Source organism: Taudactylus pleione, unplaced genomic scaffold, assembly GCF_031769625.1.
Source record: "Taudactylus pleione unplaced genomic scaffold, aTauple2 ptg000290l, whole genome shotgun sequence".
Classification (NCBI taxonomy): Eukaryota; Metazoa; Chordata; class Amphibia; order Anura; family Myobatrachidae; genus Taudactylus; species Taudactylus pleione.
In genome coordinates this window covers 10733825-10760022 of record NW_028284692.1, presented here as the reverse complement: position 1 = coordinate 10760022, position 26198 = coordinate 10733825, and the positions used below count along the sequence as shown (strand labels likewise).

The following is a 26198-nucleotide window of genomic DNA, read 5'->3' as shown; positions in this document are numbered from 1 at the left end:
AAATACTGCCGCTTACCTCAGATCACTATTGCCATCTTAGGATGCGTTCCAAGACAGTGACTGCAGGACGTTACTGTGTAAAGAGAAGTACTTGCGTGCCAGAGATACTGTATCAAGAGAATGCTTTATGAAAGGGGAGCTCTAGATCCCAGTGTGAGGCAAAGAGAAGTTAGTGATCGATAGTTGTGCTGTCACTGAGCTGAAGAACAGGTGCATGGAGAGAGGCACCTCTGAGGAGTGTGTGCATACCAATGAGTATCAAATGGGACAGGATATTGCATACTTGGCTACCCTTCTGGAATGTCCGGGTACTCCCAAATTTTGAGTCAACAGGGTCTCAGAGGAGAGTAGGTGACCCTCCCACATCCCATCTACTTCCTAGAGAAATAGGCGGGACAGTTGAGGGTGCCATGATGCGATTCTCAGAGAATTGTGCTATCGTGGCTCCACCCCATCTTCATAAGGTGCTCCCGCACAGTGATTTACCTGCATCTCCCCCCTCCCCCGGGAGCTGTCCCTTGCAATAGCATGCAATCACCATTTGTAAACCATTGCATAATTTAGGTATAAACGGTATGCTTGTGTATGTACAGTAAGCGCAGTGGACAAACGGAAAATAGATACTGTACCAAATAATGAAGTAAGAGCAGAGCAAGTAGACAAAATCCACCAGAGTGGAGGCTGCAGAGATGGAGGCAGAGTCAGGGCTAGCGCTACCATTAGGCAGCTGCCTAGACCACTGAGGCTGCCTACCACAAAAATGAAGGATGTCTTTGTAAAATAATGACTGTTTCAACCTACATATGAAAATGATGACCATTATGGTATGATTGGTTATTCATATACATGACTATAATCCTACAAAATCCCTGACTTAGTGCAAGTGTACCTAGAAGAATTGATGGTGTTTTCAAGGCAAAGGTTGGTCACATCAAATATTGGTTTGATTTAGATTTCTCTCCTGTTCATTCTCTTTGCATTTTGTTAATTGATAAAAATAAACATGCATTTTGTTAATTGATAAAAATAAACTATTAACACTTCTATTTTTGAAAGCTTTCTTACTTTGCAGCATTTTTCCACACCATCCTATATATATATATATATATATATATATATATATATATATATACACAGATATATATATCTGTGTAACTGCGTTGTGTAACTGTAAATGTGTCTGTGTAACCAGGGTCGCAACTAGGGGGGGTTCTAGGGGTGGTGTGCACCGGGTGACAGATTTGAGGGGGTGCCGCAGGGCCGCTCCATGGTCATGAGGAACTAGCGGTGGTGCAGCCGGTGCATTGTACTGGAGCCCACCGCAATAAAGGGACCCATGGCCAGTGTCAATAACAGCAAGCAAGCAAGGCATGCTGGTGGCTGCCACGGGAGAGGCTAGGAGGCAGTCGGGTTGGAGGAGAGGCAGAGGAAGTCCCTCCCCTTCCATCCCCTCATCACCTCTTCTCTAAGTTGGTGTTACGCCGTACTTCCTGCTGTTTCAATGGCACCATCGGGAGTCTGAAGTCCCCGGCATAAAGACCATGGTAGCCAGTGGAGAAGAGCCTCCCTGGCTCCTAATGCCAACCTCCATCCCAGTCTGAAATCACAGGCAGACTGAAACAGGTTTTGCTCAAGAATATAACTGTATTTTGCACCATCCATCTTTCCAAGTCCCTGCTGCTGAAAAACATCCCGACAGCATGATGCTGCCACCACCATGTTTCACTATGGGGATGGTGTTCTTGGGGTGATGGGATGCGTTGGGTTTGCGCCAGACATAGCGTTTTTCTTGGTGGCCAAGTCATCTGACCAGAGCACCTTCCTCCATACATTTGGGAAGTCGCCCACATGCCTTTTGGCAAATCATGTCCTCTTATTTTTATTGCTAAGTAATGGCTATTTTTCTGGCCACTCTTCCATAAAGCCCAGCTCTATGGAGTGTATGGCTTATTGTCACATGCACAGATACACCAGTCTCTGCTGTGGAACTCTGCAGCTACTTCAGGGTTACCTTTGGTCTCTGTGCTGCCTCTCTGATTAATGCCCTCCTTGCCCAGTCTGTGAGTTTTGGTGGGCGGCCCTCTCTTGGCAGGTTTGTTGTGGTACCATGTTCTTTCCATTTGATGATGATGGATTTAATGGTGCTCTGGGGGATCATCAAAGATTTTGATATTTTTTTATAACCCAACCCAGAATTGTACTTCTCAACAACTTTGTCCCTGACTTGTTTGGAGAGCTCCTTGGTCTTCATGGTGTGATGCCTCTTGCTTAGTGGTGTTGCAGCCTCTGGTGCATTTCAGAAAAGGTGTGTTTATACTGACAGATCATGTGACACTTAGATTTCACACAGGTGGACTTCATTTCACTAATTATGTGACTTCTGAATGTACTTGGTTGCACCAGAACTTTTGAGGGGCTTCATAGCAAAGGGGGTGATTACATATGCACATGCCAATTTTCAGAATTTTATGTATAAAGATTATAAATATTGGCAAATTTATTGGCAAATTTAATGTTGCTTTCTGTAAACGGTGGATAGCCGTTCTTAATAAGTGTAGTTTGGACTTAATATTGCTTGTTATAGAAGAATCAACTAGGGAGCTAAATCTTATTAAGGACAAAATTGCGGTCTTTGAATCACTACATAAATCTGCGTTTGAAATGGATGGTTCTAATAATTGGCTTGATAAATTAACCAATCAAGTTGCAACATATAAACGTGACCTGATAGCATTTTAAAAAGAAAAAGCTTACCAGAGTGAACCTAGATTATGAACAGAATCATGTATACCACTGGGTTGGAGCAGGTACTCGCGAAAGGAGTCAGTTTCAGAGAGGTCGATATCAACGGAGACCGGTTTATCGCGACCCGGTTAACTCTGATTCATCACAAGAGTTTCCATCAACTAGTGACTCTGATAGCATGCAGGCACGTAATTTTGGCAGAGGAAATATCCCTTTAGGGGCCATTACCCGCAACAGCAGTCTAAAAGGCAGAGGAGGTATACAAGACGAGGCGGCCAGAGGCAAAGGCAAAGGGAGAGTTGGTCGTCCACTTCTGCCTCGGAGACGCTAGTATTCAATCTATCCTCACGCAATTTAACTGATGTAGAGATGAAAGTTTTAAGTAAGGGACTGTCTTTTGTAACTACTACTAGTTTCAATGAGCTATCCTGGGAAGTGGAGAAATAAACTTACACGACAACTAAAGCTCCACAAACATTTTAGAGGTGCTAAGATTGATAAAGCACCAGACAATCAACCTGATACACAGATACCACAACAATTAAAATGTCTTCAGAAAAGGAGTACTTTTGAGCCTTGTTCTAACAATGCCTCCATACGTACTTTCTCTCGCATGATTGGTAATAATGTAGATACATTACGGAAACAAATAAAGGAGGATGGTGGTAGTAGACATAATAATTTATCTAAATTGGAGCGTGAGGCTCTCCGTGATTTATCTGGTTATACGGATGTCATCTTTCGCCCTGCTGACAAAGGGGGGGCGATTGTTGTTCAAGACACTCTTGCTTATAAAGCTGAGATTGATAGACAGCTGTCCGACTGTTCTGTCTATCAATTACTTTCTGGTGATCCCACTACTAAGTTTTGTGCTGAATTAAATACACTGCTTGACAACGCAGTTTGTGCTAATATTATTTCAGAAGAGTTAAAATCTGCACTTATCCCTGTGAATCCTATAGTACCTGTTATGTACACACTGCCTAAGATACATAAGTCCATCATTTGTCCTCCTGGTCGACCCATTATAGCGGCCAGGGGTTCTTTATTTCAGGCAGTGTCCACTTATCTGGATGCTTTGTTGCAGCCTTGCATCAGTAATAGTCTGGGTTTTATTTCTGACACCACTGCATTTTTGAATAGATTGTCTTCTGTTAGGGATGTACCTGTTAACTGTCTACTATGCAGTATTGATATTTGTAATCTCTACACTATCATTCCCAATGACGAGGGTTTAGTGGCAGTAAGATCTCTAATTGAGGGTAATGAATATTATAAGGGTCCTTGTATAGATCTGTTTATTAAATTACTAGAAATGACCCTTACTCACAATTACTTTCTTCACGATGGCAGGTTTTTTCTGCAAGTCTCCGGATGTGCGATGGGGTCCAGTGTGGCCCCATTGTACGCTAACGCATACATGCTTGTTGCTGAAAAAGAGATCTTTCTCAGTAGGCAGTTGATTCGTGACCAGATCAGGATTTATTGTCGTTATATTGACGATATTTTCCTGGTATGGTTAGGTACTAGGGATCAACTTACGGAGTTTATTGTACATCATAATGAGACGAACAGCCCTATTAAATTTACCTTCCATGTCGATAGGCACAGAGTTAACTTTTTGGACGTTGCAGTCTCACTTAATGAAGGTACATTTACCACGTCCCTTTTTCAGAAATCTACGGATCGCAACACGCTCCTTCATGCTAGCAGTTGCCATCCTAACTCATGTAAATATGGGCTTCCTTACTCCCAGTTTATTCGAGTTAGACGTATTTGCAGCAATATCGATGATGCGGATCACCAGATGGATGTTATGGTCAAAATTTTTTTAGAGCGGGGCTATCAATTAGACAGACTTATTAAGGATAAAAATCATGCTCTGTCCATACCTAGGGAGAGATTACTTTTGAAAAAACAACATAGGAATGAGAAATCTTGTATGCCCTGGGTCAATCATTTCAACCCTTTGAGCCCCATGATTAATAAGGTGACTAAGAGCCTGTGGCCTATTGTGCAATCTGACAGTACTTTACGCTTACAGGATAAGCGTATTATGCCATGCTATACTAGAGGGCGCAACATTAAAGATATAATCATGCGCACCGACATTACAAACTTAAATGTTAGACAAAATTTGCCCCTCAATTTTCTGTCCCTTAAACCGGGTTGTTTTAGATGCCATAATTGTTTAACCTGTAGGTATATGAATGTCGGGTATCCTTTAAGTGGTCAAAGTCTTAGGATTAAGCATCGATTGACTTGTTTAACAAGATTTGTAATATACCTCATAACCTATCCCTGCGGACTTAGTTATGTAGGTAAAACCGAGAGAATGATCAGAGAGAGGATGGCCATACATCGCTTGGCCATTAAATTCGCTATAGAGAGAGGACGTAGTGATCAGCCCGTGGCCAGACATTTTTTGCATGCTGGTCACGGTCTGTCCAGCTTTCGCTTTATTCTTATTGACCACATTCCGAACTCCATTAGACGGGGTGACCGTGCAGGTAAACTGTTGCGTTGTGAATCCCGTTGGATTCACAAATTGGGCACTTTATCACCCAGAGGTTTGAACGAGAGCATGGGATTACATTGTTTTCATTAGTATATCCTGTTAGGTTTGTTCATGTTTATTCAGTGTTATAGGCCAGTGCAAGAGTTAGGCTTGAGTCTTAATATATAATTCAATATGGAGATGTTTATGATGTTATCGATATTGTCTATAATGTTTTGCCAGATATGCACCTCGATTTTTGTTTTTATATATGTAATAATGTTTTGTATAATACGAGCGTCTTTTTTGTTGTCATGCCACAGATTTTGGTTGTCTGGGCAACGTGACTCCTGTGGATGACGTCACTTGAGAGCGTCTTCCGGGGGTGTTGCTGTCCGGCAGTGCACGAGGTGATGGTGAAGGTATTTAAGGTCAGTGTGTTTGTATCTTTTTATCCTGATGACGAGACAATAAAGATCTCGAAACGTTGAACTTATCTACCGGCTATGACCTGGTGTGTGTTGACAAGTGCCGCCTTCCATTGTATGTATGTTGGATCCCCGCTGTGGGACACCTAGGAGGGCACCGTACAGCGTTTACAGTTTATGAGTTGGGAGTGCTACCCTTGAACACTGTATAAAGATTATTTTTTATATATATTTTTCTCATTTCACTTCACCAAATTAGACTATTTTGTGCAGATCCATCACATAAAATTCAGATTAAAAAAATAAATAAATTACAGGTTGTAATGTAACAAAAAAGGTCAAAAGCCAAGGAGGGTGAATACTTTTGCTAGGCACTGTATATATATATATATATATATATATATATATATATAAACAGATGCCCTATTTTTTGCACTATTTCTTTTAAGGGTAATAATAAAAAACCAAACACTTATAAACCCTATAATAGGTGGCTGCACCTTTCTCTTTATATCTCTGTTAGATAGATATAGACAAAACAAAAACTAAAAAGGAAGAGAAGGGGCGCTCAAATAAACAAATAAAATATGAATATATAATAAGACCAAATATAAAATAGTCACTCTTAACAGACTCCAATAAAAATAAAATCAATATTTGCAGCAATGAAGCTACTCCAGTAATCAGTCCCAGATGAAAACGTGGATAATGAACTTCCTTTCCTTTTCAGAAGGATAATGTAACTGAGGGTCTCATTCAGACCCGCTCGTGAGCGCTGAGCGCTCGCAAGCGGGTCGATGGTGCCCTAATGCTATGGGTCTCGCACCAAAGGGGGCGTGCTGTCGATGGTGAGTGACAGCACGCCCCCTTTGGTGGGCGTGCCAGGGGCGTTGCTGCCCAGACGGAGGCGTTCCCATGGGAACACCTACCATCTGGGTCCGGCCCCCACTGACATCACTAGTGATGTCAGTGGGAGTGCTTTTGGCTCTGATAGAGCCAAAAGCACTCCTGGGCTTTCAGCAGCAAGACCCTACAGCAGGGTCTCGTCGCAAGCCCGATGGTCGCGATGGTCATGACCATCGCAACCATCTTTTTGGCCTCTCGCATAAGCTGTGGGTGGTCACCCACAGCTATGCGAGCGGCCAGGAGGCCGCTCCATTTTTAGGTAGGAGGGCCCTGATTCAGAGCGAGCGCTCTGGTCTGGGCGTCCGGCTCTGAATCAGGCCCTGAGTTCTTTGTTGGTCTTTGGATATTTTTGAGAGTAACACAGGCACCGTTTTCCAAATGTACGATAGTTCCTTTTGGTGTGGCTGAAAAATACCCTTACACCAGAAATACACCAGTAAAGAGTAAAACACTTCAAACGCGATAAAATGAAGTAATATTTGTTCCATAAAAGCAACGGATTCCACTAAAGATAAGCTTACATCAAATGCTATATATGTAGCTGGGTGGGCGGTTATTGGGGTGACCAAGGACGATATTTATGTAGTTTTGTGAAGGGTGTCTAAAAACTTTGCACTGGCCTTGGGCTGAGTGACAATCCCCTTCAGCAGAAGTGTCAACTCTGCAGACAAATTGTGTGCTCAGTTGCCACAGTCATTTATGTAACCAATGGCTTCCATTAGGGGTGAGCGGGTTCGGATTTCTGAAATCCGAACCCCCCCGATCCGAGGCCGATCCGAGTCAGGCTTGACTTTTCCCGCCTGACTCGGATCTGAAATCGAGGCAAAACGTCATCATCCCGCCTTCCGGGTCTCGCAGGTTTTGGATCCTATATAAGGTACCCGCGTCGGCGCCATTTTCTCACTCGGCTGTGTACAGTGAAGAGGGAGGGTGGGAGTTAGGGCTGGCTGGGCTGTGTAGTGTAGTGTAGTGCAGAGTAGTGTTGTGCTGTGCTGCGCTGTGCTGCTGTTGTCCATAGGGGCTGTGTCCACTACTTCAAAGTCCATAGGGGCTGGCTGTGTTGTACTGTGCTGCTGTTGTTAATAGGGGCTGTGTCCACTACTTCAAAGTCCATAGGGGCTGGCTGGACTGTGTTGTGCAGTCAGTTCTCCATAGGGGCTGTGTCCACTCCAAAGTCCTGTGCAGTGTCCCAGTCCTAAAGGGGTGCTGTAGTGTTGTCCAGGGGGTGCTCTGTCCATCAAGGGTGCTCCCCCCAAGTGCTAAAAAAACACCATATTTTTTCTGTGTTTGTGAATTGTGTGCGCAGTAGCCGCACGTGCATCAACAAAGTAATGCCAAGCGTGCGCCTGTGTCATAAGTAAAGGGCCGGCTGGCTTGACAGTTAAAGGGTGCTGTAACCCCCAAAGTACACTCCAAACCAAATAAAAAAATATTTTCTGTGTTTGTGAATTGTGTGCACTGTGGCTGCACGTGCATCAACAAAGGAGCAGCGCCAAGCGTGCGCCTGTATCCCATAAGTAAAGAGCCAGCTGGCTCATTTCTTAAAGGGTGGTGTAACCCACAAAGTGCACTACTCTCCAGCAAAAATAAAAAATATATTTTCTGTGTTTGTGTGCGCCTTAGCCGCACGTATATATCAATATAACATAAATGGAGGACCAAACTTTCTCCAATAAAAATAAAATAGGGAAAGATCAAGAACCACTTCCTCCTAGTGCTGTTGCTGCTGCTGGGAGTTGTTCATCATCCCAGAGAGGAAGTAGGAACACCACTACTTTTACTAAACAATTGACCCTCCAACAGTCCCTAGCGATGAGGATGAAGTACGACAGCAGTCATCCTGAAGCAAAACGTATAACTGAGGCCTTGACTGCTATGTTGGTGTTAGACGTGCGTCCGGTATCCACCATTAGTGCAGTGGGATTTAGACAATTGATGGAGGTAGTGTGTCCCCGGTTCCAAATCCCGTCTAGATTCCACCTGCATCCTCAAAGCAGCAGCGACAAGCGTGCATCTGTCTGTTAAAGGGTGGTGTAACCCTCAAAGTGCGCTCCACAAACAATAAAAATATTCTTCTTTTTTTTTCTGTCTTTGTGAATTGTGTGCGATGTAGCGGCACGTGCATCAACACAGTAGCAGCGCCAAGCGTGCGCCTGTGTCATAAGTCAAGGGCCGGTTTGGACATCTGGTCCGGACTGAAGGACGTGCCAACAATATCTGACAAGTCTACTGTCACTGCATATGATACTGTCCTCAAAGCAGCAGCGACAAGCGTGCGTCTGTCTGTTAAAGGGTGGTGTAACCCTCAAAGTGCTCTCCACAAACAATAAAAATATTCTTCTTTTTTTTCTGTCTTTGTGAAATGTGTGGGCTGTAGCCGCACCTGCATCCTTAAACCAGCAGCGACAAGCGTGCGTCTGTCTGTTAAAGGGTGGTGTAACCCTCAAAGTGCGCTCCACAAACAATAAAAATATTCTTCTTTTTTTTCTGTCTTTGTGAAATGTGTGGGCTGTAGCCGCACCTGCATCCTTAAAGCAGCAGCGACAAGCGTGCGTCTGTCTGTTAAAGGATTACATCGGTGACAGCATCCAAGTAGGCATGTCAGACCGTACCTGTACTGGCAGGAAAAAGAAGCAATTTGGAGGTCCCTGTACAAACTGGCTCTATTTTACCTGAGTTGCCCCCCCTCCAGTGTGTACTCCGAAAGAGTGTTTAGTGCAGCCGGGAACCTTGTCAGCGAATTAATTATCAACTCTTCCAGGGAGACCAGCCTCCAGAATGTACAGAGGGACCTGTGGTTGTGGATTCCAGCGGGGACAAATTAATACTCTGTGAGGATGAGGATGTACACAACACTGAAGAGGGTGAGGAATCGGTGGATGAGGAGGATGAGGATGACATCTTGCCTCCGTAGAGCCAGTTTGTGCAGGGACAGATTAATTGCCAGCTTGTTTTGTGGGGGCCCAAACGAACCAATCATTTCAGCCACAGTCGTGTGGCAGACCCTGGCGCTGAAATGTTTGGTTTGTTAAAGTGTGCATGTCCTGTTTATACAACATAAGGGTGGGTGGGAGGGCCCAAGGACAATTCCATCTTGCACCTGTTTTTTTTCTTTGAATTATGTACTGTTTGGGGCCTAGTTTTTCAAACTGCCATCCTGTCTGCCACTGCAGTGTCACTCCTAGATGGACCACGTGTTTGTGCCGCCCACTCGTATCTCTTAGCATAGTCATCCAGCTACCTCGGTGCAACCTTTTGGATATAAAAACACTATTGTGAGGTGTGAGGTGTTCAGAATAGACTGGAAATGAGTGGAAATTAAGGTTATTGAGGTTAATAATAGCATAGGAGCAGAAAAACCCACAAATTCTGTGATTTTAGCTGTTTTTATGCTTTTTTAAAAAAAAATACAGATCCAAAACACAAAACCCAAAACCCAAAACACGGAAGGGTGGTTTTGGCAAAACCAATCCAGATCCAAAACACGAAGAAAGATCCAGATCCAAAACACAAAACACGAAAAGTGGCCGGTGCACACCCCTAGCTTCCATATTGTGGGTCTAAAAAAAAGCTCAGGAGGCACCTGCAAAGCCTGGAATGCCCCCCTGATTGCACTGGTCTTGGAAGCATTTTACAGCAGATTGTTAACATCTAGCATGGAACACCCAGATCCTCCTAGTAATCACCTCTGTCTAGAAGTACGAGTATTATATAAGAATGAGCACAAATACTTATAAAAGAGCATAAGCCAAAGCCAGAAGAAACCATGTTTACGCTTTTCCTCCAATGTTTCAGTTTTATAAATAGACCTTATGAGAATAATAGTACACAATATATAGAGCTTAGCTGAGCTGCTTCTTATCCATAAACAAATCTAACTGGATCATATAAAAGATCTGATGAAAAACACAGAGGTAAGCCAGAAGTATATAAAAGAAAAATCTATATTATAGTCAAAGGAGGAATTTAGGTACAAAATAATTACTTAAACGTGCCTGACATGTAGACCCAGGGAACAGTTCAACATATGGTTAACTAGTGAAGGAGCATAAAGCAGCCCTTGCAGCTCTGCTATGGGAGCTTTACGTTAAGCATTTATACAATGTTGTAATATACATGTTTATTTAATAATAGACTACAGGAAAAATAATCTGAGCCATTCAATGGCTTGGTACAAATCAATACAATAATACCATCCAGGAGGCAGCTCAGGAAATGAAACCATTTCAGATTGACTAGGCAGTCTAAACAGTTACTAAGGTTTCATCAACCACATTGAAGGTCCTGAGATTAGACATGACCCTGACCCATCCATTTGCTGCCAAGTCCCTTTCAGCGTACAAGCAATGATTAATCATCTGTACGTTTCTCTTAGAATCAGGGGGCCCATGTGCCCTGCACACTCTGAAACCATTGTTAATACTCTACTGTCCGTACATGCCCAGAAAACAGGTCATACACCTATGTGACATCTTGCACCTTGAGGCCAGACAATGGAGGGAAAAGAGGCTGTGCACAGTAAGGCCTGTTTCACACCTGCCGGTTTTGACCAGACGGCAAAAAACCAGGCAGAGGCTAGTTTCACACTTGCAGGTTTTGACCGGACGGCAAAAAGCCACCCGTTTTTTTGCCAGGTGTGAAATATAGTTAAGCAGGGAAGCAGGTGGGTCCTTTCGCACACGGCCCGAGCACGGCCCGGTTGCCATGTTACAGCCGGGAATATCCACTGGAAGGATGGCTGCCATGCCCGTGCCGTCTCTGCATGCTAGTGGTGTATAGGAAACAATGTTTCACATCGGCCAGTTTGTGCAGCAGCAGCTGCTGCACATGCCCAGTTGATAAGTAAAAAATATTAAAAGCGTCTCAAAGCCGCAGCTTGTGAAAGGCACTGAGTGCCTGAAAAACACAGTTCGGCTTCTGCCTGTTTCTTGGTCGGACGGCCAAAACCGGCAAGTGTGAATCTAGCCAGAAGCTGGCTGTTTTTTTGAGGCACTCAGTGCCTTTCACAAGCAGCGGCTTTGAGCAGCTTTTAAAGTTTTTTTTTTATTATTTATCCATTGGGCATGCGCAGCAGCTGCTGTACACGCTGGCCGGTGTGTGTGAAAGGAAACATTGTTTCCTATACTCCACTGGCCTGCAGGGACGGCACGGGCACAGCAGCCGTCCTTCTCAGGCGGGCGGCCAAAACGGCAGGTGTGAAATTGGCCTTAGTAGATATTTCTGGCTGTAACACGGCAACCGTGCCGTGCCTTGGCCGTGTGAAAGGACCCACCAGGTTCCCTGCATCACTACATTTCACACCCGGCAAAAAACTGGCTGTTTTTTTGCCAGCCGGTCAAAACCAGCAAGTGTGAAATAGCTCTAAGGGTGCATGTGTGTAATTACAAAGAGAGAGTTACAGACAGAGAGCCTGATTCAGCTTTGGGAATAGAGTGAGAATTAGCACTTAACTGTGAACCTGGACAAACCATATTGCAATGCAAGGGGTGTAAATACATACATTTTTTTGCATGTGGGGTAAATACTGGCTGCTTTTGAATGTAGCCTACAAATACTGCACAACTATATTATTACTTTACAATTTACTTGTCAGTTTGGACGCCTCGCTCCCAAATCTAAATCTCTCTGCACATTTTAAATCTGCCCCACCTGCAGTGCAGCATGGTTTCACCAAGATGATCAGTTGAGTGAGATATCTCACTCTATTTCCAAAGCTGAATCATACTTGCCTATTATTGAATCTTCCTCCCAGGGAGAAAGCCGGGGAGGTGAAGCAGGTAGGCGGGGTTGTTGGCGGGGCGCTGAATTGTGCCATTAAGCCCCACCCCCTCATGGAAATTCAACGCGATTACGCATAATTAAAATAGGGGGCGGATCTAAATGACGTGATTCTCACATCATCACAGAATCGCGTCATTAGGCCCACCCCCAACGCTCAGAACCGCGCCGATGCCCGTTAATTTTCTCACCATTCTGCCCACTTCACTAGGGAGTGGGCAGAATGCGGGAGAAGTGCCTACCCTCCCGGGGGTGCGGGGGGTTACCTGAAAAATCGGGAGCCTCACGCGAAAACCGGGAGGGTAGGCATGCACTGTATGAGCTGAATCAGGCCCTGAGTCTCCAATATCCAAATATTCTGCAATATGGAATATTCTGAAATATTGAATTTTTTTGAGTGTGGCTGAGATAGTGACACCTTTACTTTTTGATGGTTCAGGTTCAATGTAAACAAACTTTGTCTCTGTAAAGCGCTGCAGAATATGTGTGCGCTATATAAATAACTGTTAATAATAATAATAATGATGAATGCACAAAGTTATAAAAAATATTGTATAACATCATCTTCAGGCTGTGGGTCAGCGGCGTATCTATAATGGGTTCACCCATTTATTAAATACTTACCTCTCCGGAGTCCCGCGTCTGCGGTGCCATTGCTCTACAAATCACCTGGAAAATGTCCGTCGCGATCATTTTCCCACTTTTGCGCATTCGCAGTGAGATCAACAGGAAAATGGCTGCCATGCCATTTTCCCAGTGACCTGCGCTTGCACAGAAAATGTCTGCGCATAACTCACATAACTCATAGCTCACTGCGCTGCTGGCAGCCGGGCAGAGAGGAGGAGGCTCAAGACGGAGACTGCACACGGGCCTCCTCCTCTGTTAATACAACCCTGCTGTGTGTATAAGGTGTATATGAAACATAAATGAATTTCCTGTATGTACACAAACTTTGTTTGATGCACAAAATAGTTACAAATATTGTATAAAAGTATCTTCAGGCTGTATAAGGTGTATATGAAACAAAAAAGCATTCTGGGTTTAGACTTGGGTCCCATCCCCAAGATATCTCATTATGGTATGCACATATTCCAAACTACAGAAAAATCCGATATGCTTGGTCCCAACCAAGCATTTGACCTAGTCAGTGCCAAATCAGGAATTCCTATTGGTGTCCCTGACAATAATGATGATGGTTGCCAGCACTAACAAGCGAGTGCACCCTGATGCTAATTTATGCACATCAATGAAGGAAGCAGCTATTATGCATGTGTGCATGTTTTGCCAACTTTAATTTTTTCATACATGAACTGTATCTGCTGTATTATGCCCCCTTCAAAAATACCACTCAGGAAATTCCCAGCTGAGACCTGGGTTTTCACTAGAAACCCCTTTTCACATTACACCTTGGCAGAGCCGTAGCTAGACTTTTGCCCTGTGCCATGGCACTGGTCGCACTACCCCAGTTACGGCCCTGCACCTTGGATGTGGAAGATTCCCAGGTCGATCCTGTTCACACTGAACCTAGGAATTTCCCAGGGTTTTTCTTTTTTTTACATTAAATTTGAAAGTAATTTTTATAGCGGACACTTGTTTTGACTGACAATAAGGCAGTGTCCAAACCCCTCTACACAACTGATTAGGACCCCACCCACACCCAAAATAGCCACAAACTAAATTTTTTAAAAAAATTCTCTTTACTGGCAGGAACACTGATTTCTGCCACTTTGCATAGGCACGCAGACCCTAGCCTCTCCCCTCCTGGAAACTGGGGCCACAGAGACGTGCACACTTTTAATTGGTAGAATCAGTACAATTGTGTACAAGGGTGGACTTGCCCAGTTAAATATGTGCAGACTCCCATAGGCAGGTGCCTGCTACAAAGGTCCCTGAATGCAGCCTTCCCCTACAGTGGAGAAGAGAGAAGGACAGACAGAAATATAGTAAATTTTACATACTACTTTTGTTATAAAGACTGTAGGGCTGATATACTGTACAGTTGTTGACATTATGGGTGTATGTTGCTGTAATAAAAAAACAAGAAAATATAGTGTATTCCTGCACATATACAGAGATATACAGTTCTCCAGACGCAGGCAAGTAAGGAAGGTACAGTAAGTGGCAGAAATGCGTAATTCAGTATAGGCGCATTTGCGTGCCCGCTCTTGAGTGTTTGCAGAGTGAAATCTTACAATATATGCTTATGCAGATTGGCATAGTCCTTTCTCTGCATCAGTCTCTGTATGCTCTATGGAGGACCCTGTCTACACTATAGAGTACATTTACTAAATGGCGGTTTTGCAAAACCGCTACGTTTTCATTGTTTAAATGTCAATTTTGCATATTTACTAAGGTCCAAACCACCACAAAACTACGAGTTTGAGATACCACTAAACTAGGGGTGTGCACCGGCCACTTTTCGTGTTTTGTGCTTTGGTTTTGGATCTGGATCTTTCTTCGTGTTTTGGATCTGGATTGGTTTTGCCAAAACCACCCTTCCGTGTTTTGGGTTCTGGGTTTTGTGTTTTGGATCTGTATTTAAAAAAAAAAAAAAGAATAAAAACAGCTAAAATCGCAGAAAAACCAACACATTCTGTGATTTTAGCTGTTTTTATTCTATGCAATTATTAACCTCAATAACCTTAATTTCCACTCATTTCCAGTCTATTCTGAACACCTCACACCTCACAATAGTGTTTTTATGTCCAAAAGGCTATGCTAAGCGACACGAGAGGACGGCACAAACACGTGGCCCATCTAGGAGTGGCACTGCAGTGGCAGACAGGATGGCAGTTTGAAAAACTAGGCCCCAAACAGTACATAATGCAAAGAAAAAAAAGAGGTGCAAGATGGAATTGTCCTTGGGCCCTCCCACCCACTCTTATGTTGTACAAACTAGGGGTGTGCACCGGCCACTTTTTGTGTTTTGGTTTTGGATCTGGATCTTTCTTCGTGTTTTGGATCTGGATTGGTTTTGCCAAAACCACCCTTCCGTGTTTTGGGTTCTGGGTTTTGTGTTTTGGATCTGTATTTTTTTTTAAAAAAGCATAAAAACAGCTAAAATCACAGAATTTGAGGGTTTTTCTGCTCCTATGCTATTATTAACCTCAATAACCTTCATTTCCACTCATTTCCAGTCTATTCTGAACACCTCACAATATTGTTTTTATGGCCAAAAGGTTGCACCGAGGTAGCTGGATGACTATGCTAAGCGACACGAGTGGGCGGCACAAACACGTGGCCTATCTAGGAGTGACACTGCAGTGGCAGACAGGATGGCAGTTTGAAAAACTAGGCCCCAAACAGTACATAATGCAAAGAAAAAAAAGAGGTGCAAGATGGAATTGTCCTTGGGCCCTCCCACCCACCCTTATGTTGTATAAATAGGACATGCACACTTAACAAACCAATCATTTCAGCGCCAGGGTCTGCCACATGACTGTGGCTGAAATGATTGGTTCGTTTGGGCCCCCACAAAACAAGCTGGCAATTAATGTGTCCCTGCACAAACTGGTTCTACGGAGGCAAGATGTCGTCCTCATCCTCCTCATCCACCGATTCCTTGGATAAAACAGGAAAAAGGGATTTAGGTGTCCCTGGACTGCTTACGGTCTTAGCCAAAGTTTCTGAACTTGACAGTAACTTTTTATGAACGCGCTGCAGGTGCCGTATAAGGGAGGATGTTCCTAGGTGGTTAACGTCCCTACCCCTACTTATTTCACCTTTAAATATGGTACATATGGCAAGACAGTTGTTGTCCGGATTTGGATAGAAATATTGCCAGACCAAAGAGGTGGAATGTTTGGTCTTCTGCCCAGGCATGACCGTGGTGGGCTTTTTCATCCCACGGACAACAACTGTCTCCCCCGGAGCCTGATTTAAACAAATCACATCACCATCAGAATCCTCCTCGCCAACTTCCTCCTCAGCGCCAGCTACACCAGTATCCTCATTCTGTTGTACTTCAACAGTGACATCTTCAATTTGCATATCAGCAAGTGGACTGTGGGTGCTCCTTTCAGCACTTGCAGGGGGCGTGCAAATGGTGGAAAGAGCCACCTCTTCCCGTCCAGTGCTGGGAAGGTCAGGCATCGCAACCACCACCACACTTGGACTCTCCTTGGGGATTTGTGATATCTTCTTAGAACGCACAGTTCTTCGCTGTGCTTTTGCCAGCTTAACTCTTTTGATTTTTTTAGTGGGAGGAGGGCTTCCATCGTCATGTGAAGCTGAACCACTAGTCATGAACATAGGGAAAGACCTTAGCCATTCCTTGCCACTCCGTGTCGTAAATGGCATATTGGCAAGTTTACGTTTCTCTTCAGATGATTTAAATGTTTTTTTCAAGGTCATTTTCCTGAACTTTGCCATTTGGGATTGTATGTGCCCTCTACTATGACATTGGGCATCGGCCTTGGCAGACGACGTTGATGGCATGTTATCGTCTATGTCATGACTAGTGGCAGCAGCTTCAGCACTAGGAGGAAGTGGTTCTTGATCTTTCTCTATTTTATTTTTATCGGAGAAAGTTTGGTCCTCCATTTATGTTATATCGATTTGATATATACGTGCACCGCAGTATAACACATTTTCCTTTAACACATTTTAATACTTCACTGTCTGTTTCCTTTATATATATGTATTTCACTTTTTTATTTTTATGCTTTATATGCGGCCAGCGGCTGCTCTTAACACTTCACCTTTCTTATTAGAGCGGTGCTTTGGGGTGGATTGGCTGGGCTAGTTTGGGGGTGTCCTGCGCTCTGGATTTGAGCCTTAGTATGTTAGGGACCTGCCCGACAAGAGGTTACCCGGATATGGTGGGCAGGCCCATAAGCTTGGCCAAGATTATGCCAAATACCTCTATTGTATTTACTGCAAAATGTATTTATTTATATATAATCAGTTAATTTGGAGTTGTGCACCTGTATTTCTTCTTTGTGTATATATCAATGGTCTCCACAGGTAGCACCTCCAATTATATATATATATATGTCCAGAATGTGCAGTCTGAGATCCATTTTCTTTGTAAACTAATTAGTGCATTGATTTGCACACCTGGGAAACCTGAGCCACTTCCCACTCAGACTAGCACTTCTACTATTGGTTACAGCATGGAGTCTGGCAATGTAATATGCACACCAGTCAGAGGCACAATAATAGGTAAGTCCTGCTAATATTTAGACTGTGTAGAGCAGCTTTGGTTCATTTTTGGGGTGTGGGTCCCCCTAGATTGCTTTGCTGATCTGCTTCAGGGCACAGCAGTATAACACATTTTCCTTTAACACATTTTAATACTTAACTGTCTGTTTCCTTTATATATATGTATTTCACTTTTTTATTTTTATGCATTATATGCGGCCAGCGGCTGCTCTTAACACTTCACTTTTCTTATTAGAGCGGTGCTTTGGGGTGGATTGGCTGGGCTAGTTTGGGGGTGTCCTGCGCTCTGGATTTGAGCCTTAGTATGTTATGGACCTGCCCGACAAGAGGTTACCCGGATATGGTGGGCAGGCCCATAAGCTTGGCCAAGATTATGCCAAATACCTCTATTGTATTTACTGCAAAATGTATTTATTTATATATAATCAGTTAATTTGGAGTTGTGCACCTGTATTTCTTCTTTGTGTATATACGTGCGGCTAAGGCGCACACAAACACAGAAAATATTTTTTTATTTTTGCTGGAGAGTAGTGCACTTTGTGGGTTACACCACCCTTTAAGAAATGAGCCAGCCGGCCCTTTACTAATGGGACACAGGCGCACGCTTGGCGCTGCTCCTTTGTTGATGCACGTGCAGCGACAGTGCACACAATTCACAAACACAGAAAATATTTTTTTATTTTGTTTGGAGTGTACTTTGGGGGTTACAGCACCCTTTAACAGACAAGCCAGCTGGCCCTTTACTTATGGGACACAGGCGCACGCTTGGCGCTGCTCCTTTGTTGATGCACGTGCAGCCACAGTGCACACAATTCACAAACACAGAAAATATTTTTTTATTTTGTTTGGAGTGTACTTTGGGGGTTACAGCACCCTTTAAAGGACAAGTCAGCCAGCCCTTTACTAATGGGACACAGGCGCACGCTTGGCGCTGCTCCTTTGTTGATGCACGTGCAGCCACAGTGCACACAATTCACAAACACAGAAAATATTTTTTATTTTGTTTGGAGTGCACTTTGGGGGTTACAGCACCCTTTAACGGTCAAGCCAGACGGCACTTTACTTATGACACAGGCGCACGCTTGGCACTACTTTGTTGATGCACGTGCGGCTACTGTGCACACAATTCACAAACACAGAAAATATTTTTTATTTTGTCTGGAGTGCACTTTGGGGGTTACAGCACCCTTTAACGGTCAAGCCAGACAGCACTTTACTTATGACACAGGCGCACGCTTGGCACTACTTTGTTGATGCACGTGCGGCTACTGTGCACACAATTCACAAACACAGAAAAAATATTATTTTTTTGCACTTGGGGGGAGCACCCCTGATGGACAGAGCACCCCCTGGACAACACTACAGCACCCCTTTAGGACTGGGACACTGCACAGGACTTTGGAGTGGACACAGCCCCTATGGACAACTGACTGCACAACACAGTCCAGCCAGCCCCTATGGACTTTGGAGGAGTGGACACAGCCCCTATGGACAACAGCAGCACAGCGCAGCACAGCACAGCACAACACTACAGTGCACTACACTACACAGCCCAGCCAGCCCTAACTCCCACCCTCCCTCTTCACTGTCCACAGCCGAGTGAGAAAATGGCGCCGACGCGGGTACCTTATATAGAATCCAAAACCCGCGAGACCCGGAAGGCAGGTTGATGACGTTTTGCCTCAATTTCAGATCAGAGTCAGGCTCGACTTTTCCCGCCTGACTCGGATCTGAAATCGAGGCAAAACGTCATCGGCCTCGGATCGGGGGGGTTCGGATTTCAGAAATCCGAACCCGCTCGCCCCTACACTAAACACATCACCATTCTAATTCTTTTTACATGGAAAGCATACAACTCCATGACATATATGAAGCAGTGGTTACAGAAACTGCAGAAAAACCACCGCAAAAACCCTCAAAACATTAGTTTGACAGGCAATATTGTTACTACCAGTATAGAGAACCAGAAGTGAAAGCATGTCCTGGCATCTAAGGCCAGCTGGCAACTGAAGTACACCAGTAAATACACTTTGAAATAAAGTATTTTACTTAAATAAAAGCTCTTCGACCACAACCAAATTTATTACTCAGCTATATTTCAAAGGTCCATACAGACATCATCAGTCAATGCTTGGCAAAATAAAAACTACTTTGTACTCCTTGAGGGACTGCAATTCCTATTAAACAGAATGGCTTTGTATTGATTGGTCAGAGTGCGAGAAAAGCCATTCTGATTGGCTAGAAGTTACTAACCCACCCATGTTGGGTTCTACTCAATCAATGTACAGTACCACTGGCTAAGAAACACCTTTCAAAACAATTAGGTTTTTTTTTATCATGATTTGTTTTACATATCAACTAATTCGATGTTCAAATATTTTTGAATTCTGTAAAATTGTTGCAGAACAGGACTAAGGGCCTGATCCATCACAGATTGCTGTTGCGATCACGGCTGCGTAATCGCACAAGCAGTTGTGCTGCGAAAATATGCACATTTTGCAACCGCTCAGCCAGCATAGAGACGCCCACTACCACTTTCTCACAGCCGTAAGACCTCGCAGTCCTGTGTACACATCAGTAACATCGGCCCGTCATGCACAATTACAGCAGCTATGACCTGTCTCAGAAATTGCATGTCTCATTGCACACAGTGAGTACACAAGCTGCGTATGGTGTTGCAGTGGCTAATTCATGCATGCCCATGCAATGGTATTCAAACGGACAGGCACACCTGCGTTTCTACAACCACTCCCCCTTCACTTCCCCCATACACTAACCTGTCACTCGATTCCTGTCTGCATGCGTGATCACAGTGCGATCGCAGTGCTAACCTGCAGTACACCCCAACCGCCAATCTGTTTAAGCTGTTCCAATTGCAAACCATGCTGAATCAGGTCCTCAGTGGCAAATTGATAGGAATGGTGGAACAACATAAAATAATGGGACTAAACTCAGAAAACAGGATATAAAATTTATAATCACCCTCTATCAGATCCCATTGGGACATAGGGCCTGATTCATCATGGATCGCAACTGCAACAGCGTATGCAGATTAGTTGATGATGCATACTGTGCATATGTATGCACCACAGTGCATGTGCGGGAGTTAGCATTACGAATCAGGCCCCCAGAACTTATTACATTACACCACAAGGATGACTGACTGGACTTGTACTAGTTACCCAGGATATACAGCAAATTATATGTTGTCTTTTATCTTGGAATTAGCTTGAGATGGATAGCATGCATTGTTTTATTCCTTGCTACAAATTGTTGGATGTTCGGACAATAAACTATTTACCATAGAAACACTGGAGACTGTAGCTGATAAGATTTGTACTCTTCTATTCCAAGCAAGGTATGTATTTCTGTGTCTTTACACCATCCGTTCAATAAACTGATAGGTGGATGAGTGAGAACTATTGACTGAATTTCTTAGAAGCATTGAGTGCACTTTGTTACAGTGTATACCTTTTTTGAAGTAGTTATTTTATCTTGTTGACATTTGACTTTGCTTGCTTTTAAAAATGTCTTCTTATTTAAATGATAGTAGAACTAAAAACACCAACATATTTAACTTTATATAATGTCAGATTAACCTAATTACTCAGAAGTTGTTTGAAACGCACTGCCATATATCAGTGCAAGTACCACACTCGGATTGTGAAGGGTGATGTAGCATTGGATGCATTTGTGCCCCAAATGTTATTAGGAATAGGCATGTGCATGAAAAAGCACATTGTTTCACACTGCACATGCGTCAGATCCAAGCTTATGCAATAAGGTAATGTGATTAGGTGGGTGCGACTTCATGTAATATAGCAGCCACACCAATGAATAAAGTAGCATCAGCTGGAGAGAGGAATCCGCAAACATCCAATCAAAAGCGGCTACTCAGTGCTGCCGCTCATCATCATCATTACTGTCCGCACTCCAGCGCCCCCGACATATCCGCCTGCACTTGCAAGTAGTCACAAGTGTAAGATATGACCAAATCTGCATATAGGTAGATGATAGCTAATGTGTATGCATTTTTTTAATATACACTGCACAGACATCCCTAGTTTAAGCATATATTAGAAATGTATGTAATTAATGCTATATCAACTTTATCAACCCTTGGTAATGTACATCTAACTGCACTTAAGGAAGAGTTTTGTACCCTGAAACGTCTGCTTCTTTCAAGACATTACCCTGTTTGTCTGTTCTGCTTCAATAAAATTGCATTGGCTCGTAGCCTTAATGCTTTTTGGACTTCTACATTCTACTGTACCTGGGTTTGGAGACCTGCAATGCCCCTGCAGAAGGGAGATAGCCACATCCACACCTTTGCTCTACAGATGAAAATTATCTGGCATTGAGCGCCATCATATATAAATATTGTCTGAGGTCCAATGTCATCATTCAAGCAATCCCCAAGGCTTCATCCCCCCTCTCCGTGGGATAAAGAGTTGACTGAGACACAATTATATTATTGTATTGTATTGTATTGTATTTATTGTTGTCATCAGCAAAACAAGTTTGACAGACGAAATTACATTGCACTTTTTTAAAACAGTGAATAGCAATCCATGGTAAAGGTTATCACAAACAATTTCACAAAAATAATAAAATTAAAATTAACTAAAGAGATACAATCATAGCATTCAACATGCGCACAGCAGATGGAAGAAAACTAACCCTCAAGCGACTCGTACGTGCCCGAAGTACTCTAAACCGCTTTAAAGATGGGAGCTTATCAAAAAATTCATGAAATGGATGGCTTGGATCCGATATGATACCTTTGGTTCTCTTTAGAACCCTAAGCCCATAAACATCATGAATAGTTGGCAACTGCACGCCAATGATTTTGCTGGCGGTCCTAACAACCCGTTCCAGTGCACTTCTTTCACTCGCTGTGCAGTTGCCATACCAGATAATGATACCAAACGTCAGAATGCTCTCAATTGAGCATCTGTAAAAGTTTAGCATAGTTACTTTGCTAACTCCCGAGGCCCTCAAACGTCTTAGGAAAAACAAACGCTGTTGCGCCTTTTTAATTAGGGACAGTGTATTTAAAGACCATGTCAAATCTGCCGCAACCTGGATACCCAGAAATTTAAAAGACTCAACTATATCAACATCCTGGTTGTTAATAGACACTGGCAATTTCTGCTCTAAACATCTCCTACGAAAATCAATTACCAGTTCTTTTGTCTTGTCACCATTTAGGAGCAAGTGATTATCACCACTCCAAGAAACCAAATTTTTGATCTCTTTCCTATAATGGGACTCATCATTCCTGCTAATTAACCCAACGACTGCAATATCATCAGCAAATTTGATGATTTTCACAGAATCAGAAGTCGACATGCAGTCGTGGGTAAATAGCGAGTATAATAGGGGGCTGAGAACACAACCCTGGGGAACACCAGTCTTAATCAACACTTCCCCCGACACAGCACCTCCAATTCTAACTACTTGTGGTCTATCAGTTAAAAAGTTTAAAACCCAGTTACAAATAGACCCACTTAACCCCAAGTCAAACAACTTAGATGTTAGTGAGATGGGAATAACCGTATTAAAAGCAGAACTAAAATCAACAAAGAGTATCCGAACATAAGAATCCCTCACTTCCAAATGAGCTAAAATAGAGTGAAGTGCTGTAAGTACCGCATCATCAGTGCAACGATTTTTCCTATATGCAAACTGAAAAGGATCAAAATCTACTGGGAAAAAAGATTGAATATGTCCTAATACCAGCCTTTCAAAGCATTTCATTATCAATGAAGTTAGTGCAATTGGGCGATAATCATTAAGGCATTTTACTACCCCCTTTTTTGGAACTGGAACAATATTTGCCTTCTTAAAACATCTCGGCACTACACAATTAAAAAGGGACAAATTAAATAAGACCGTTAATATCCAACTTAACTGGTCTGCACACCCCTTGAGGACTTTACCGCTAATCCCATCCGGGCCGGCTGATTTACACAAATCAACCCGACGTAGACATTTAATCACATCATACTCCTCCAACATAAGAGGAGACTCCCCCACCCGGGGAATTTGGGGCGTAACAGAAAAACTATTCTCTTGATCAAACCTAGAGTAGAACAGGTTCAAATCTTCAGCTAATAGATTATTGTCATTGCTAATCACCTCCTTTTTTATTTTACAACCAGTAATATCCTGGATCATCTGCCACAGGCTTCTCGGATTCCTGTTATCATGACTTCTAGCTTCAATCTTTGCGGAGTAACTAATTTTAGCCCTCCTAATACCTTTCTGCAATTCACACCTGGAAGATTTCAACATTTCTAAATCACCAGATTTAAACGCTCTATCACGAGCCTTGAGTAGAGATCGAACTTCCCCGTTCAACCAAGGCTTCACGTTGGGAAATATTTTAATACTCTTTGTTACTGTAACACTATCCGTACAGCAACCGATGTAACCTAATATCAATGATGCTAGAGAGTCAATATCTATATCGCCATTTACCCTACTCTCATCAATAAACAAATCCCAGTTTGTGAATTCCAACATATCCTGTAATCTAGTCAGTGCGTCCTCCGGCCATATAGTTACCAGACGTCTGACCGGTCGCACTCTCCTAACTAATGACCTGTAAACAGGTATGAGAAACAGGGACATATGATCGGATCTGCCAATATGGGGGCAAACAACAGTTTCATAAGCTGACTTGAGGTTTGTATACACCTGGTCCAAGGTACGCATGCCCCTAGTTGGAGCCGATACATTTTTATATAACTTAGGCAATACTTTCCTCAGGTCAGCTTGATTGAAATCACCTGCTATAATGAAAACTGCCTCAACATACACAGATTGTAATTTCGCAATTTCCTCGTAAAGAATTCCCAGGGCAATTGTCACATTAGCCTGAGGGGGAATATAAACGGCAATGATAATTGCCACCGAAACTTCTCTGGGCAAATAAAAGGGTCTACATTTGACAGACAGATATTCAATATCCACTGAGCAATGATTACCAATACAGATAGCATCAATACACCAGGTACGCAGGACATACAAACACAGCCCCCCACCCCTACTTTTCCCTGATGAAGAAGTTCTGTCTGCTCTGAACAGAATCCTGTTTCCAAAAGAGACCGCAGTATCCAGAACTAAGTCATTTAGCCAAGTCTCGGTAAAAATTAATACAGAGCAGGACTCCAGATGCTTCATGTATGAAAGAACTGCATGTAATTCGTCCAGTTTACTAGTCAGGGACTGAACATTTGCTAGAAATAAGCTAGGCAAAGGGGGTTTGATAAAACATAAATTGAGCCTGGCTCTAGTACCAGCTCGTTTACCCCTTTTTTGCCTCCTCTCCCTCCTCCGATGCCTCTTCCAACCCTGCCTGCGTCTCCAGGGATAACCGAGTCTCCAGAAATGCCCCCCTCCAGAGCGCTGCCCACCCCCATAATCTCTACTTCCATTGCCGTGCACATGGCTCTTCTCACAACTCCAGTCTCCAGACCAGCCACCACTCACCACCCCAGCTGCGACAGACCCATCCAGGGCCGCCACGCTTGCAGGCACAGTAACTCCAGGGGCAGCAGACACACAAGCTCCAGAAGCGGCAGCAATCCCAGCCACCCCCGCTCCACCCACAATGCCTGTGGCTGAGGGGTTACCCGGGGCTGTACCTCCCTCAGAGACCTGCACAGCCTCTGCGCCGGACCCAACAGCTCCTGCAAGCGGCTCCACTCCACCAGCTCCGGAACCTGCCACTCCACTCCAAACTCCAGTCAGGCGGAGACCAAGGAGCACCTCGCGGGGGTATGTGATCCCACACCAGCCGCCGTCACCACACAGGACTCCGACAAGCAGGAACAGGAACAACCACACCACATCCGAAGCGCGCAACACACGGACACCCGGACCATAGGAATCGCCATCACCGGCACCAACGGTAAGTGCAGCCGCAGCGTATACACGCGCCGCCATTTCCAGGCACAGCAGGGATGTCCCAAGTAGTATAGTTCAACAACTATAATAAATATACAATCCTCATTTCAATTAGTCATTTTATGCAACATATTTTGTCAGACACTTCACCCTCTTTGGAAGAAAGAAAAGTGTATCCAATGCGCTGTCAATTACTGTAGCAGCTGGTAGGGGTTGTCAGCCCCAAAATAGCAATAAGCAAAAAAAACAAATGAGGAACCAGGGCTGTGTTGTTTAGCTAATGAAATAGTTGGACAGATATAAATTGTAATGAATTTAATAAAAATATTTTAAAAAACATAAAATATATCTCAAATAATATTATAGCATTAATTCCGGACACATAAATAATCAATAGGATCCCCGACTGTTCACTTGGAAATTAGGCCCTCATTCAGAGCCGTTCGCTATTTGCGGTCGTTCGTTAAAAAACAAGGGGTGGCTATTCAAATGATCCGTACGCACATTGCAGTCTGTTCACACCTCTAAGTCTGAACGAACGAGCAAAACATACGCTCGTTTATTTGTTAAAAACGCCCCTGGCCGCACGCATCCTACGTCATGTCCGCTATTTATTAGATTAATCGAGTACATCGACCAGCGTATGAACTGCTCGCTATTCTTGTGGTTGGTGTTTGCTACCACAAATTTGCGAGCAGTTCTGGCTCTAAAATAACCCAGTGACGTGGTCAATGACGCTGCTGTTTTAAATATACACACCCATAAAA

At 43.6% G+C, this 26198-nt stretch overlaps 1 protein-coding gene across 3 annotated transcripts in view; it reads right to left on the bottom strand.

The window, feature by feature from the left end:
* Nucleotides 1–26198, bottom strand: part of GLP2R (glucagon like peptide 2 receptor) — a 471983-nt gene that overhangs the window by 124933 nt on the left and 320852 nt on the right. The gene's annotated exons all lie outside the window — the stretch shown is intronic.